Consider the following 14,481-nt stretch of genomic DNA (forward strand, 5'->3'; position numbering starts at 1 on the left):
CAATCAAAGACCACAGCCTTCCGTATGGATTGCACCACAACATAAAGAAAACAAAAGTCTTCACTTATGGACCAATAAGCAACATCATGATAAATGGAGAAAAGATTGAAATTGTCAAGGATTTCATTTCACTTGGATCCACAATCAACACCCAAAGAGATAGCAGTCAAGAAATCAAAAGATGCATTGCATTGGGTAAATCTGCTGCAAAAGACTTTTTTAAAGTGTTGAAAAGCAAAGATGTCACCTTGGTATTTTCAATTGCATCATATGCATGTAAAAGCTGGACAGTGAATAAGGAAGATCAAAGAAAAATTAATGTCTTTGAATTGTGGTGTTGGCAAAGAATATTGAATATACCACGGACTGCCAAAAGAACGAACAAATCTGTCTTGCAAGAAGTACAGCCAGGATGCTTCTTAGAAGCAAGGATGAGGAGACTATATCTTATATACTTTGGACATGTTGTCGGGAGAGATTAGTCCCTGGAGAAGGACACCATGCGTGGTAAAGCACAGGGTGAACGAAAGGAAGGAAAACCCTCAATGAGGTGGATTGACACAGTGGCTGCAACAATGGGCTCAAGCATAACAGCAATTGTGGTCATGGGGCAGGACCGGGCAGTGTTTTTTTCTGTTATACATAGGGTTAATATGAGTGGGAACCGACTCGATGGCACCTAACAACAACAGCAAGGATCACCGGGAGCATCAAGAAACGTAAGTACTATGGGATATTTTTTACCCTTATGTAATAATTACAAATGTGCATATGTGTAAGTAATAATACAATATTTTTTGAAATATTTTTGAAGCTTCACAGCTTATGTCCCTTTATTCATAAGACAGTCTCTCACAGCAGATAATGTCTTATGCTAACCATTGACTTAAGCCCCAGAATCTAGAAGTGTCCAGAAGTTAGAAGATCAATTCCCCTTCAAGTACCAGTGAAAATCTGGAGAATTCCATGAGGACTTAAATACTGATACCCTTCCACTGTCACAAGATCACTTGAGTCACCTCCTTTCTCCCAAAGCCCAGGTCTCATCTTGAAGAAAAAGGAACAGGAATCTTAACAACTGAGCTATTCCATCCACAGAAACTACTGATTTGCTTAACTGAGCTGATTACAATATTGTTTTAAGTTTCTATGTTTTTTTCAATTGGACTACATGTGTTTATTTTCCTTCTATCAGCCTTTAGGTGGGTGTCTGTGAGAAAAAAGCAAACAAGGTAAAGAAGCTACATTTTCTTTACACGTGTAAGTTGTAGTACTAGCATTTGTGGGATCACACGGCATTTGTAAGGTGTATAAAACAAGTAGAAAGAGACAAAGAAGCAGCAGCTCGTAGTAACCAAGATGTAAGTTTTGAGGTCTGCTAAGGTTCCTTTGTTTAAATCCCATCTCATCTCGTACATATTTCCAAGGCCCAGAAGTTTAGGGTTCAGCATGAATGCCTGTATTTGTTCATGCAAGATCTTTTCAATAATTAGTTACAACTTTGTATAATAAAACTTTACTCTGGTGGCCATTGACTCTACCCTTCGTCCAAGACAGAAAATGGTAAGGCAGTCTGCAGAAAGGGATGAGGCACGGACTGATGCTGGAGAAATAAAGAAAGACATTTAAGTTTGGGAGGTTTGAGTCCTGCTGGCACAGTGGTTAAATGCTCAGTTGCTAACAGAAAAGTTGACAATTTGAACCTACCAGTCAGTCATTCCAAGGGAGAAAGTATGGTAGTCAGCTTCTGTAAAGATTTGCAGCCTTGGAAACCTTGTGAGACAGTTCTACTCTGTCATATATGGTAGCCATGAGTTGGAATTTACTTTTCCACAATGGGTTTTTTTGTTTGTTTGTTTTATTCTCCAGAAAAAGGGGGAGCAATTAAATTATTTGGGGTAAGAAAATATATGATGACTTGAATTTAAGAATGAAAACTTGTGCACCTGTGGGAAGTATAAATTTCAGGAATTGGGATTAAATCTGAGAGGCAGGGAGATTACTTAAAAAATTATTTTAAGAGTCCAGATAAGAGAACATAAGACCAGAACCAAGGCAGAAGCAGTTGGATGGAGAGGACCCAAGGCTATGAAACATGTCAATGTATTCTGTTTGAATTTAAAGGATTGGTCTGCTATGGATTGTGTCCCCCCAAAATATTTGTTGATATCCTGACCTCCATACCTGTAAAAATGACTATGCTAGGATTTTTCTTTTATTATACTAATGAAGTCAAACCAGTATAAGATGGGTCATAAACCTAATCACTTCTGAGCTATAAAAAGGGCAGAGACAGAGACACAGAGGCACACAGGGGTAAAATAAACACTATCTGTTGATGGAGGCAGATGCACCTACAAACTGAGGAACTCCAAGGATTTCCATCTACTAGAAGTTGAAATAGAGAAGTAAAGACCTTTACCTAGATCATGTCCTGAATTTGGAATCCTATTGTCTTGAACTGTGAGAAAATAAATTCCTGTTCTTTTAAGTCAACCACTTATTTTTAGTTAAGACAGCATTAGGTAACTAACACAGGGTCTCAATTTGTTTACCATGTATCTACAGTTCTTTTTATGGTAGAAGATAGAGGAAGGAAACACATTATTGAAAGCTGATCTTGGGTCTGATTATATAAAGTTTGAAGTTGAGGCGGAAATATCCTGTACGCAATTAGTCATGTTAGTATAAAATTTGGGAGAATGGCTGGGGCAAGGATCTTTGTGAGTCATCAGCATAGAATTAACAGTTGAAGTCACTGGAGTTAAGAGTAGACAGGCAGAGTCTCTAGAAAGGAAAGAACGATTGCAAAAACCTTAACAGCCCATTAAGTGTTGCTATAAAAATAAGTGTGTGGTTACTCTGTGATCAACACTGGGAATATCATTAGGTAACACTTATGGGGAAATACCTATGTTTCAGACACTCCTCTAAGTACTTGGCATGCTTTAAATCATTTAATCATCACAAGCACCTTATGTGATAGGTAATATAATTTTCCTTGTTTAACCAATGAGGAAACTGAGGCACAGAGAGGCTTAGAAATTTTCTTAAAATGGAACAATGCTAGTAAGTGATAGAACGAGCTTTGGACCCAGACCTACTGATATGGGAATCCATGCTCTCAGCTGTTGCAGTCCTTGCAGCGATGATAAGATAAGCAGGAGATCCAGAAAGAAAGCAACAGAGGAATTTTAAGGAGGGTGTGGCCAACTGTGTAGAGTGCTGCAAAGGGTTTAAGTCATTGAAATGTGGCGCAATATCTGTTGAATTTAGCAATTAAAAGGTTCTTGGTGACCCAGGACCAGAATGTAGTCACTGTGGTAACTGCTGTCGACTAAAGCACAGGGGAAGACTCTTAAAACCACTGCTTTATATAAGACCCAAGCCTATAGAAAGTAAGGTACTTACACAGCTACATGGGCCAAGGTCTTGGGTACAAATTGTAGCTTTCCCTAGGATTTTCAATAATGTTTTATGCTAATTGTTATGTGATACTATGGGATTTTACCTTTATCCCGTTTCTTAAATCATATGAGATGATGACTTTCATAACAAGACTTTAATTTTGAAATATAAATTAGTATGATTACAGGATGTGTATGAATATATGCACATGTGTGAGTTGTGTGCATGTGTACTGTGTGTCTGTGTGTGTGTGTGTATCTGAATCTTTGGGAAGGAAATTGTATGTCAATCTGGTTGGAAACCTACCAATGAAATCTTCGATTAAGAGATTTCATTAGTTTTCTAAGTGGAAGACCAAGAAAAAGAAAATGTGACCAGGCTTAAAAATAGCCAAGCCTTTGTGTTGGACACATTTCACATTAAAATTCTGCAATGATTTGTATTTTCTGTAGTTCACAAACATCTCTCTACTGACTGTGCGGAAAAGGCAAGAGCAAGTTACCTTATCCCATCCATGTGATTCTGCACTTTAGCCTGGCTGGATTAGTTCTCAGCAGAAACCATTTGAAGACACAACCCAATAGTGTCTCTCTCAAACCTCAAGGCCAGACTTCAAATACATCAGTGTGCTTGTGATTTTTTTTGCACAATTTCACTCTATATTAACTATGTTTGACAGTTCTGTGATTCACCTTCCGCAGGCTCTGGACCATATGTTCCCACAGCAATATCCTTCACTTGTAGGCATGTGAACAATCTTTCCTCGAAAAACACTTCAGGCCCACAAGGAGAAGAAGAAAGAACTTCACAGATCTCCCTGTTTAAGAACTCTATACAATTCATTTTGAGATGAGGTCAGTAACCAAGGCCAGTAACGCTTCCAGGAAACAGAAAAACAAAAGGTGGTTGATTAGAAATTCTTCAACTCAAATCATCTGATCCAAAACCTGGTCCACTGCAATGACAAGAGGAAACTTCTAGTTCTGCATTTTGGTCTTGAGCTAATATAAATGGTCCCCAAATAACAATTATAAAACATAAAGATAATACCATGCATGTATGGGGAGGGTATATACTTTGTGGGAGGGGATGGTGAGATGAAGAGAGAATGACCTTTCACAACTGCATTAAAATAACTTTTCAATTTTCTTCTGCCCTGCAACGAAGGCAGAGCAAAAATGAAACTTTTTCTTCAATTTTTGACATGAATGGAGCCTTAAACGCTGCCTTTGTTCTGAATGGTCATCCTCATCATCAGAAAGTTTGCTTCCAACTTGATGAAATTTGTGCTTAATTTTCTGCACTGAGAATCTGGCATTTCTCTAAAACACAAACTTGGTAAAGACTCTATTCTTGTGAACTTCCTTTACAATGCGTTATCAAGTATATGTTGTTTGCAAATAAGATTCTGGATTCCCAGTGCCTCCATTCTCCATTTCTTATTTGCACCTTTGGTCTCTACACATTTGCTCCTGAGTGCTCCAGGTCCAACTAGCCTTATAGACTCTTAACCTAAGACTTTTTAATACCGACAAACTACAGTTGATTATTCCAACAGAAAAATCAACATTTCTTTTTTCCTTTACAAGTGGCCACTCAGCACTGATGCATGACGGTACTGGCCATCATCTACCTTTTGTGAACCATCTGCATCCACCATTAAACCTCTTTTGGATGAATCATTAGTGAACTAGAATGTCACAAATGCCTGCACCCATATCTATCTTGCCCTTTATATTTTACATTTATTCTCCTTCGGTCTTTTCTACTATAATTACTCATAGAAAAAAATATCATTCCTTAATGCTTTTCTCTGGAGAAGATTATAAATTGGAAAAACCTGAAATGCTTTTCATCTACCAATTCTATCCAAATACAAATCTCAAATGAGGTATTACATGTCTCTTGATGGTTTTGCCATGGTGACCCCAACCTATACAGATTTCTCCTTTTCTTTGAGGGCTTTTGCATCTATGGCTCCCAGCGTAAACTCAATCACATATATTTTCAAACTCAATAGTTGTCCTCTATGTAAATTGTTTCCCTAGCAGTGTTGTAATATTTTTGTTAATAGGACCTATATTATTCTTCTTCTCTATCCCACAAAGTACTTAGAATACTACTCAGTAGGTATTAAAAAATGTTGATAAATGTGATTTGATAATGTCATAAAAGAAAAATTACAGAGAATATTTCATCTTCTCAATTATTAGATTCCTAGACCTGGGTTCTTACATGTGTGTAAGTTATTAAACTTTAAACTTTCAGAAGTCAAAGAATATATCTTGTTGACAGAGGTACCCCTAAATATTCATCTTGGTGCTTTCTAGGTTAGAAGGAAAGTCAGTGAATCCAGATATTTGATAATTGTTCACTCTTTCAACCTCAGTGCCTTGTTCATGGTATACCAATTAACCCAATGCTGCTGAATCTATTCTGACTCATAACGATCCTATAGGACAGAGTAGAACTGTTCCACAGGGTTTCCAAGGAGCAGCTGGTGGATTTGAACTTCCAACCTTATGCTGTTGTTAGGTGCTGTCAAATCGGTTTCGATCTTATAGGCCCTGGATAAATAATTGTTGAATAAAAAAAGTGAGTCGTATCAGACAATTTCTGGGATATCAACTGTGATGGTTAATGTTATGTGTCAACTTGGCTGGCTAAGATTCTCAGTGGTTTGGTAGACACTATGCCACCAACTTCCATTTTGTTATCTGATGAGAACAGTCAATTTTCTGAAAGGGCATTTCCTTGGGGGTGTGGCCTGTCTCTAGTGTACAAACGTGTTCTGTCAAAACTCATTCTTTTTCTCAACCTTATACTCTTCTCATTGCCTCACTTCTGGTTCTTGGGATGTAAGCCTGCAGAAGACTCTGACCTGCCACCTGACCTACAGCTTTTGAATTGGCCAACCCCCACAACCCCACGAACCAGCATAGGCCTTCAGCTTGCCCTTTGACCTGCAGATATGGGGTTCGTCAGCCCCTGCAACAACATGAGTCAGCAAAGGTCATTAGCCTGTCATCTGGCCCACAGATTTGAGACTTGTCAGCCCCCACAATTGCATGAGCCATTTCCTTAAAGTCAATGTCTCCCTCTATATATTTATAGAAGTTTCATTGGCTTTGCTCCTGTAGAGAATCCAGCCCATGACATCATCCCAGCCCATATTCCTCTGTTCTGAGAACCCCTCTTGCCTGACCCAAGGTGAGCTTCATAAACAGAGATGCCTCTTCCATTTTTGGCATAAATGATTGGATTCACTATACATAACTAATCTGAGGTAGGCCAATTAGATTTTCCCTGATTCTAGCTGGAATATTACTTGGCTGCACTGGTGTACCTTTCAGTAACTAAAGCTGGTAGTTGAGGTGAATTATAGGGCTGGGACAGGCACATGCTGCCATAACTACTGCTGGCATAACTCTCAAGCATGATGGCCCAGAGGAGCGAGCAAGAAAGCTGGTCTAGGGAGAGAAACAAGTGCTACCAGCGCCAAAAAAGGGAAAGTCATTGAGGCAAGAATTGAAAGAAAAGTGGTCTTGTCCCTGCCCTCCCTCCCCCTACTCCTGACCCTGCCTAGAGGTTTCCTGTTATTATGTCACCAAAAATATTTGATTAACTCAAAACATTTTTAAAAATGTGTAATACAATTGAATTGAGAGGATTATTAGGAGCTTTTTTTTTTTTTTAACTAGTAGTCAGAACACTTGAACTCCAGTTTCAGCTCTGCCTTAGGTTATGTGACTGAGTCAGTAGGGTCTCAAGTTTCTTCACTGGTACGTTTAAAGGTTCAAAGATGCTTCCATCTGCCAAATTTGTGATCTTTTATGATGCTAGTCCCTGGGTTGTGCAAATGGTTAGGTGCTTGTTGCTAACCCAAAGGTTGGCATTTCAAGTCTGCCCAGAGACACCTCAGAAGAAAGGTCTGGTGATCAATATTGGAAAAAATCGGCCATTGAAAACCATATGGAACACAGTTCTATTCTGACACACATGAGGTTGCCGTATATCAGAGTTGACTCGGTGACAACTAGTTAACTGGGCATAGCACCAGTCATTTCAGTGAAAACCACAACATTCAATTAATCAAATATTTCTAAACACCCAGATATTTCATCACATGTGAGTGATGTACCTAGATGTTTATAAAATTATTTTTAGTTTTTGCTTAGATGGTTGAAATCAAATTGATACAGTCTTCATTCAAACTTTTTTTTTTTTTTTTTTTTTTTTAGCTTTTTACATTCATGCAGCACCAGATTTTGTTTCTTTCATTCTGGGATCTTTTCAAATAACATTCATGAAATCAAATTTATATTTGAATAAGTCTTTCTATTCCATGTTCATGGAACACCTATCTTGTTATAGCTACAGAAGGCTCCCTCTCACTAAAAATTTGGTATCGAAATTTTGTGTTCTTTGGAACTGAAGGTATAAAAGTAGCTTTTCCAACATTTGTAAGATTTTCTGGGCAGGTGTAAATGTAGAAAGCTTGGTATGAAGTTCTGATAGCAATCAATAAAGATCCAAAGGAGAGAAACTGAGAAGATGTCACATTGCAAAGAGCCCAATAAGCATTTATTATCACATCCAACTCTAAATCTTTTAATCAACCCTTTCACACTTGTTTCCTTTATAGAGTTATATTAAATTGCAACTGTTAAAGATGGAGGAAAAAGAAAAACACATTTTGAACTCTCAACTCATTCTGAACTTTTCGTTCTTTTGGTAAGCAGGATATGTCTTCTGATCAAAATCAAATAGTACACATAAAATTATATTAACGAGACACAGCAACATTACCTGCCTAAAAAAACTGCTTTAAGCATTCTCTCGTACCTTAGTTCAAAATGTAAGTTTTGTTTATGTAGCTATTTATAACATGATCACATTGTATGTTTCCCATGGAGAATTCATATTAAAAGTAGGACAAAACTAGCTTCCTGATCCTGAACTTATTCCAAGAGCCACAACATTAGCACACTGACTTAATCCATAGCATGCTCTTATCCATCCATGTTGCAGGTGACCATCCATCTCTGCTCAGACACTCACAGGTAGCTGAGAAGCCTATGCACAGTAATACGCCAGTCTGTAGCGTGTAGGAGCCAACAAGTCTGAGCACTCAGTGGAGATGACTAGTTATCTAGGTGGCAGGCAAGAATAGTGTGGAAAAGCTCACTGACAACCATGGCTGGGGAAGAAAACCAAGACGTGTTAAAATGAGGACTCAAGGAAATCAAACAACGATGTTCAAAGAATAACAAGTAGTTCAGTTTGTCTGGGTTGGATATTGCATGAAATGGTAAGTGGGGAATAAATTGAGAAATTAAGGTTGGACCAGATTATTGATGGCATTGAGTACCAGCCAACAGAGACCAAAATTCACACTATGTGTACAAGACACCATTAGAGATTTTTGAACAGAGAACTGACTTAAAGGAATGGAAACAGGAACGACAGTATTAATTCCAGTTGATTTTTCATAGTCAACTACATTGTGCATAGAATTGAGTGAAAAATAAAGATTAATAAGATATGGACCCTGGATTCACGAAAGAAAAATTGACATGGCGTAATGGTTAAGATTGCGTGACAACTTGGCTGAGCCATGATTCTGAGTGCTTTGCCAGTTGTGTAATGTTGTGATCATTCCCTGTTGAGATTTGATATGTAATCACTCGATGATGGAATCTGCTGTGAGCAGCCAATCAGTTGAAAGGGAGTTTCCTTGAGCATGTGGACTGCATCCAAGTACATGTGGACACTCTGGATTTTCCTGCTTTGGATCCTCCAGCTGGATCCTGTTCATCTAGCCTCTGATTCTTGGTACTTGGGCTAGCAGCCTGCCTGTTGATCTTGGGCTTGCTAGGCCTGCAGCTACATGAATCAGGAGAAGTTTTGTGGTCTTGCCTGCTGATCTTGGGATTTGTCTATCTTCACAGTCTATGCGCAAGAGCCCTGCTGTCTAACCTGCTGATCTTGGGTTTGCCAGCCCCTGAAGCTACGTGAATCAGGAGAAGCTTCTATCCTGATCCACAGACTTGGGATGTTCCAGCCTCTACAACTGCATGAGCAATTTCCTTGTTATGAATCTCTGTATATATGTATTTATACGCTTTACTAGTTTTGCTTCTCTAGAGAGCCAAACTTAGACATTTGGTACTGAGAGTGGCTCTAGAAAAACAAAATTGTAAAGATGACTTTTCTAAATTGGTTCTCAAGTCTGGTTTTTCTTAAAGATGTTGATGACTCCGCATCCAGCAAAGAGGGCACTGCTAATCCATGGCATGAAGTGGAAATACAAATACGCACAATATCACCACCAATAGATCAGGTACTGGTGAAATGCGTGGCTCTGGGTGAATACTTGTGTGATATCTTTCTACAGTTTTGTCAGAATGAGAAGTATAAGGAAGCTGGTTGGTAGGTCCTACTTTTGCTAGATAAACTGGTGAAAGAAAGAGATGTGTGCAGGGCTTCAGAGTCAAAACTCTAGTGCTGTATAAACCACCTCAAAGTTTCCACTTGTGCTTCAAAAGAAACCCTTTTTATTTCTTGTAGTAACAGAGCTGATATTGCCAAAAACCAAACCCCGAGTATTATTGTAAGAATGGCTGAATTACAACACCAGCCCAATCGCCATCCTCGGGAGGTGTCTGAAATTAAAGCGAGGGCATTGATTGGGAAGAAATGGAATCCTGAAGCTTGGGATGGGGACATATGAACAGATAATCAGGAAGCTGGGAACACTGAGCCCCTAAATTCTGTGACTCACTCCTGCGAGCAGAACCACTCCCATCTGATGAGATTACTTCCTGTTTGTCTGCTAAACCCCAGAAAAACCATTAGCCCCTCCATCCCCATCTAATCAAATTAACCCTAGCCCAGCTGCCTCTAAAGAGCCATTGCCTGGGGCATTGCCTGAGGCAGATGCTTTACAAGACAATGTTGAATATTCTCAAAACAATTCCACACTACTGATTCTGGCTTCTAGGCCTATAACTAGACAAGTACCAACGAGCCCCAAAAGGTGAAGTACGAAGTGTGACCCAGGAGGAGATATGCTACAGTCCAAAAGAATTGCTTGACTTTTCTAATATGTACAGACAGAAACCTGGAGAATATGTGGGAATGGCTATTAAGGGTGTGGGATAATGGTGCAAGGAACATACAGATGGATCAGTCTGAGTTTATTGATATGGGTCCACTAAGCACAGCTTCTTTATAGCAGCTACATGAAACAGGAGAAGCCTTGCGGCCTTGTCTGCCAATCTTGGGATTCATTGATCTTCACAGACTGTGAGCAAGAGCCCTGCTCTCCAACCTGTCAGTCTTGGATTCAACAGTCCCTGCAGCTATGTGAATGAAGAAAAGCCTCTACCCTGATCCATAAACTCGGGATGTTCCAGCCACTGCAACTGCATGAGCCATTTCCTTGATATAAATCTCTCCGTATGTGCATTTATACGCTTTGCTGTTTTTGCTTCCCTAGAGAACCCAGTCTAGTACACATGCATAAAAAATAAAATAATAAATAAACCTGTGCCGAGTCTTATCTTCTATAATAAATGAACAAAGTGCTTTGTGGGTCATATCAGCCCTATAAATTCTTTGTCTCCGCATCTTTTTTTTTTTTTTCCAACAAATGGCTCTATTTGACCTAATAGCAATTTAGGTCTACCTACACAATGAAAATTTTATTTATATTTACACAATGAAGAAAAAAATGTGATTTTAGGTCAGAATTATTGAATCAACTTTAATTCAATACTCTTTGCTGTTTTGACCTGCCATTGGGTCAACTCCAACTCACGATAACCCTATATTCACCAGAATGAAACTTTGCCCATTTTCTTTTATTTTCACAAAAACTAGCACGTTCAAGTCTATCATTGCCGTACTGTGTCAACACACTTCATAGAGGATCCCCCACACCCTCACTGGCCATTCACTTCACCAAACATGCAGTTGATCTCTCCAGTGACAGGTCCAAAGCAAGAGAGTCTGAAAATGTCCTGTTGTGATTCACAAAGTTTTCACTGGTTTTCTTTGGAAATAAACCACTGGCCTTTCTTATTAATCTATTTTAGTCAAGAAGCTCCACTGAAACCCAGCCACCATGTGTGAGCCTGCTGGTAATTGAAATACCAGTGGCATGGATTCCAGTGTCACAGTGACACACAAGCCACCATAGCACAATAAATTAACAGCCAGTGGTGGAATCCAATACTCTTAGACTTAGCAAAATCACTTTCACTTTTCATGCCTAATAATAGCTAACATTGATTTAGCTTATTTTAGATGTCAGGCATATTCCTAACCACCTTACAAGTCTTATCTCATTCAATCTCTCCAAAAACACTTTAGGAGACATGTGAATATGCTTAGAGTTCCTAAGTATCAATGTCAACTTGTACCATTTGTCTAATAGCCCTAAAAATATTTGGGTATGTCCCTTTGTCCTAGTGTAATGTTACCTGAGGAAAATTCTATAGACCCTTTTGGGAAAGGATTGGAGAAATTGTTACTGTTTTTCCTTCATTTTGACCCAGATTCTCCTTCAGTTTTTGGGATCCATGCCTGAGAACTAGCTGAGGTCCAGCAGATTCCCGAGGGACCATGACTTTTCACTGGGGAGGTTAATCTCTGCCTTCTGATCACGCAGTCTATTTCTTTTGGTTGTTGATTGAGCAGTGCTCTTGTTTTCTGCCCATATATTTTGTTCCTGGGAATGTCATGTTCTACTAAGCATCACTATCTTAGACTGAGTCTGTAGAGAAGCAAAGCCAGGGAAGCATATAGATATATATATAGAGAGAGGTTTATATCAAGGAAATGGCTCACATGGCTATAGAGGCTGAAAAGTCCCAAGTCCATGGGTCAGGCTGCAGGCTTTGCCTGACTCATGTAGCTGCAGAGGCTGGCAAATCCAAGATTAGCAGATCAGATAGTAGGCCTCTGTCTCACAGGCTGCCAAGGCTAATGAATCACAAGATCGGCAGGTAAGCGGCTAGCTCAATTCCCAAGAACCAGAGTGCAGATGAGCAGGAGTCAGCTGCAGGATTCAGAGCGAACACAAACCATCAAGCTTTGCCAGAAAGTCCACCTATTACTGGATGCATGCTACAACCCTAAGAAAACTCCCTTTCAGCTGTTTGGCTGTTCATAACAGATCTCATCATGGAGGTGATTGCATTATATTTTATCTCATTATGGAGGTGATTGCATCATTACATAGCTGCCAAACTACATCATAACTGCAAAACCACTGAGAATCATGGCCCAGCCAAGTAGACACACAACCTTAACCATGACAATCACCAAAGCTCTTTTTGGACCAGGCCCCCAGATTCCACTCTTACTTAGCTACTCATTATGATTATCAGGCCCTCCTTTGCAACTTATTGGTAAACAGTGCCATCTAGTCCTACTATTTCAGGACGCTTTCATCCCAGTTGCTATCAGGGATTCCAGCATCTACTAATGCCAGAGTGTTAAGCCTATTTTACATCTCTTCCTTATCCAATCTTATATGCCATGCCCTTGATCTAGCACTTTCAGTGTCTGGGCCCATATATACTCTGACTGCTTCTGCTGTAATATGTTGGCTGGGTCTGCAGCTCCTCAATGTACAGCCTCTTTTCTCCATTTGCAGACCCGGGATTTCACCAGTTAGGCAGTGTTCTGGCTCAACCCTAAGTACTGGTCTGCTGCCCAGGAAGGGAAGTGGAGTGAGATCCTGAGGGAGGCTTGTCTTAGTTATCTAGTGCTGTTACAACAGAAATACCACAAGTGGATGGCTTTAATGAACAGACTTTTTTTTTTTTTTCCCTCATAGTTTAGGAGGCTTGAAATCCAAATTCAGGGTGCCAACTCTAGGGGAAGGCTTTCTTTCTCTCTGTTGGCTCTGGAGGAAAGTCCTTGTCTTTTTTCAGCTTTAGTTTCTTAGTTCCTTGGGGATCTCATGTGGCATGGCATCTATCTTCCCCCATCTGTTTTCTTGCTGCTTGCTTAATCTCCTTTTTTGTATCTCAAAAATGAACAATTTAAAGACATACCCTACACTAATACTTTCTCATTAACATAACAAAGAAAGCCCACTCCCAAATGGGATTATAACTGCAGGTACAGGGGTTAAAATTTGTAATACGTATGTTGGGAGGACACAATTCAATCCATAACAAGTCTTATGTGACCAAAAGGAAGGGGTATAAACTTTTAGAGGGAAGAACGAGTATTTCTGCAGGGCCAAGGGCTTCAGGGCTTTGAGGGCAACAGTCCAGATGCTCCCATTCCAAGCATCAAAGTGCTGCTTCTTCACAATCAAGGTCCTGACCTTGGTATACCAGATGTGTACTGGTTGAGGATTCAACCATGTCTGGAGCTCTGCCGCTCTCATAAATAAGACCATAACCAGATCCTCATCTTTTTCTGCCCTCTAGGTGCAGAAGTTGACAGTCTCTTTATATGCGACAATTGTGACCCTCTGGCCTTCAAGCTTTGCCTTATGTTGGAGGTATTCACCTTCATTCATTCTTTGATTGTCGTTCTTCAATGCACTGATGATACTCAACGATAGCCATGTTATGCCATATAATTACTACCTCCTTCAAACCCATCAAACACCTGATATAAAGCACATACGAGCATATGCCCTCCACTGGGTTTGCAACCCAGTTTGCCACCAATGAAAGCTGAATGCTTGTACCACAACCACATGCCATGACCTGTGAGTGTCCCACCTACAAGTAATAAGATTTTCACTACCAACCGGCCAGTATGTAATCTAGCTCTGAAACCCCATTTTGAAGTCTTATTCTTAAGACCATACCTGTCATCAAGTATCTTAACTCAAATTCCCAGGAAATAGATGCTGAGACTGTGAAATTTTTCATAAAAGTGTTTTGTTCAGGAGTGAGGGGTGAAAGTAGGACTGGGCAGATGGAGAGACTGAACTGTGATGACTTTTAATGGAGGCCTTAGCTGGATCTATGGAGCTGAGAAGGCCCTTGCTTTGTCTCAACTGGGCAAAGAGGCAGTGCCTTGTAACTCCTTGTTACAACC

This window comes from Loxodonta africana, chromosome 2 (genome assembly GCF_030014295.1).
Source record: "Loxodonta africana isolate mLoxAfr1 chromosome 2, mLoxAfr1.hap2, whole genome shotgun sequence".
Lineage (NCBI taxonomy): Eukaryota > Metazoa > Chordata > Mammalia > Proboscidea > Elephantidae > Loxodonta > Loxodonta africana.